The sequence below is a fragment of the Lissotriton vulgaris genome, chromosome 3_1 (assembly GCF_964263255.1).
Source record: "Lissotriton vulgaris chromosome 3_1, aLisVul1.2, whole genome shotgun sequence".
NCBI lineage: Eukaryota > Metazoa > Chordata > Amphibia > Caudata > Salamandridae > Lissotriton > Lissotriton vulgaris.
The window spans coordinates 1,772,292,072-1,772,295,638 of NC_141689.1; the positions used below are offsets into that span (position 1 = coordinate 1,772,292,072).

At 43.0% G+C, this 3,567-nt stretch overlaps 1 long non-coding RNA gene across 1 annotated transcript; it reads right to left on the bottom strand.

Moving 5' to 3' along the window:
* Positions 1-1,716: 1,716 nt before the first annotated feature.
* On the bottom strand, positions 1,717-2,130 carry LOC147728427 (uncharacterized). The gene is made up of 3 exons (XR_015309555.1): positions 2,073-2,130; positions 1,868-1,991; positions 1,717-1,783 (listed from the first exon to the last, which is right to left on the bottom strand). It is a non-coding gene; the product is annotated as an uncharacterized LOC147728427 (long non-coding RNA).
* Positions 2,131-3,567: the final 1,437 nt, after the last annotated feature.

Genomic DNA, 3,567 nt, shown 5'->3' on the forward strand with positions numbered 1-3,567 from the left:
TTACTCCGCGCTGTACTTTGAACGATGAGGTTAGCTGACCTCCTTCACCATATATAACCCTGGCAGTTGCATCGGAATACATTGCACGCAAATAATTAACCAAAAACGTGTCGTCTCCCAATTCAATAAGGATGTTCCAAAGTTTCATATGGTTTACGCAGTCAAATGCTGCGGACAGATCTACGTATGCCATGTAGAATCTGCCACCATTTGCGACTACTTATTTGGCTCTTATCAGGGTAAGATAGAGAACCTGTTCTATGGTGCCTAGGCCTTAGCTGAAGTCGTACTGGAGGTCAGATATGATGTTGTTTTCTTCCGTCCAGCACTGCAACCGTTCTAAAAGGATTCGGCCCACCACCTTCCCCAGCGAATCAAGTAGAGAAATGGGGCGGTAACACGTTTGACTGTTACGATTTCCCTTCTTGAAAACTGGGACCAGAATGGACTCCGACCAAGAGTCCAACAGCCCAACCTTTTCTGTAGCTTCAAGAACTTTGAGTAATAGGGGTGCCCATAGATCCATTTTGAATTTGTATAGGTCCAGAGGGACCCCGTCCGGGCCAGGGGCCTTCCCTCCTCTACTTGACTTCAGGGCTTGGACAACCTCGGCCAGGGTAAAATCCAATGCTTGGGCTCTAAGGGGTTTAACTAAGAAGGGGGGTTATACCCAATGAAATCCACAAGGGACCTGGGTGCTATACGGTGTATAAAAGAAGGGTCCCTGTAGAAGTATATAAATGTGCTTATTTATTACAAAAATTCAAAGTGGTAAAAATACAAAATCACTGTCAATTGATCACAATGAATAAACCATATAATTTGGTACATAGAGTGCCCCAGAAAAAGAAAAGGGAGTGGGATAGCGTGATGCTGTGAAGGAGAAGGACAGTGAGGAAGTCAAGTTGGTGACAATTAATAAATTAATTCAAAATACAATACATTTTCAAGGCTTCAGATCCCTGAGCCGAAATAGGGGATCATAACATCTCCCCAATGCTTTAAATAATTTCTGTTGACACAGAGGTATTCAAATTAATGCGGGCGTGTCAACTGAAGGAAGATAATGAGGTAGCCGTCGACGTTTCGACCCCACGCTACAATGGTAGGCGTATTAAAAGCCTTACATCGGGGTCTTCATCAGGACAGGGTAAACAACAAGGGTGCACTACAGTATCTAAAAGTAAAGACAATATGAAGTATGAATTGGGGGCAAACATTCAATGTAAATTTACCGTAGTGAGCGGTAAACATAATACTAATACTATTACCATGGCTATTTAGAAGCAAAAATGCAAACAATATGCCTTATTGTGAATATTACTTCTTTAGGCCGAGAAATTTATCACAACTCAAGTGCAAATTATAACAATTACTAACAACTTATACACAACCTATAATTGGTGTCTCACTTCAATGTATTTAAGTCGACAAACATAAACACAGGATTCCTGACTCAGCCAGGGGGAAACCAAACTGTCCAATAAAATACTTTTGAATTCCATAGAGTAAAAGCGGTTAGACTTTAGGTGGGAGGAGAGGGTTGGTTTGACTCAGGATGACATAGTGGTATCAGTTAAGTACATATTCTGGCATGGCTAGAATTGAGAATAACACAAGGGAAAGCTATATTGTATTTAAAATGATCCACGTAGCAGAATGGCCATACATTTCTACATGGTAAAGTAATTGACTACATTGTAACAAAGAACACGTACCTGCTCAGAGCGAGCAAGGGACAGGACTGTATCCAGATCAGCCCCGTGTGTCCATGAGGTGATATCTGTGGACAGGGGGAGGACTTATCAGTATGTGAAACATGACTTCAAAGTATAAATTACCACATCGTGTGTGTGTTAGGGCTTACCTATATGCCCGTGAGGGCTAACTCCAAACGTAGTCTTGTCTAATCAAATGGGCCGTCGCTCAAGATCGCTTTAATCTTGCCGATTTTGTGTTTGGCGGGAAATTATGTAGCCATTGGAATGTCTCTGTGGGCAGGGGGAGTGTTGTTAGATTCATCGCTATTTTAAAATTGGAGAAAACAACCTCGTGTGTGTGCTCAGGCTTACCTATACAGGCCGTGCGGGCGAACAATATCCAAATCCCCGTCTTGTAACGTTTCTAAACAAGGTGGGCCGAGCGGCGGTGCGTCGCTGTGGATCGCATCAGTCTTGCCGCATCTGTGAGTGAGAGGTACTGATTGAAAACCAACCAACTCGGGGACAAAGGAGCATGTGGTAGCGTCTATGGGAAGGGAGTCTTACCTTCTCTGTGATTAACACGGAGCTCGGAGTGGACATCATCCCAGCTTACCGACTGCGAGCAAGTGGGCGTGTAATGTTTGAAGAGTTAATGAAAACAGAGGAGGGACGATAAATCCGGATCGTTGCTAGTGGCAACCAAATGCTCTCGGGGCTTTTCCGGGTTGTTTAGTAAAATAAACGACCGCAATACACGGTGAAAGGCGAGCCACTTATCCAAGTATGCCCATAATGTCATAGGTGCACTGACAGCCACGATATTAGCAGAGAAGAGTCACTGTGTTATATAATAATAACGTGCAAATCCAATATGTTTTACAAAACCACATATAAATAGATGCACCTCTCAAACATGAGGGTGAAGATCTATACATACATATGACACAGAATGATTTATAAAAATTGTCTAAATTCTGAAATGGAGATGTCTTTCCTTAGTGGGAGGTCAACAGATGTTGTCATTTTTACAAATAAAAAGTGCCACAATTCTGTACTTTCAAAATTGGAGACATTCAGACAGTGTAATTATCCTATGCTCAGGACCTCTCTCACAGGAGGGTCAAAAGCAATTCATTATCAGTACAATATAATGTTACAAATCAAATGCATCAGCAACCAAAACTGGCTAACTGGGCATGGCTGCTCTCTGATTCATTTAGACCATTTTGAATCGTGTCCAAAATTGTCATCCATTTGGATTCTCTAAGGGTTAGAATTCGTGCAATGTCCCCGCCCCTAGGGCCCAGATTGATTTTCTCAAGTACTAACCATCTTAAGGTATCCGGGGTGTGGCCTTTCAAAGTGCAATGATCTACTAGGGGGGCACCTTGTACTCTGCATCTGATTCTACTGCCATGTTGTAGAATACGGGCTTTGACCTTTTGCTGGGTCTGGCCTACATAAGCTAAGTCACATGGACACTTGATCCAATAAATCACATTCGAGGAGTTACAATTGGTAAGTGATTTTAATGTGTAGGTTTTTCCTCTGTAGGTCAAGTCTTTTGTCTGAATTGTGGTTGCACATGCCGTGCATGATCCACACCTAGTGTGTCCCACAACCGGAGGAAAATGCCATAATGTCTGGATGGTAGGTTGCGGAGGTATCGGAAGAAATGATTGCACAACCTGATCCCTGATATTGCGTGCTCTCTTAAAGGAATGTAATGGTGGTACTTGTTGTCCAATATCATCTGCTACTAGCCGCCAATGTTTATTAACCACATGGCTGCTGGGCGTTTTCCCCCCCCTGTGCTGGAAAATGCCATTTTAGTGGCACCATGACGAGCTGAGCTCGTCATCAG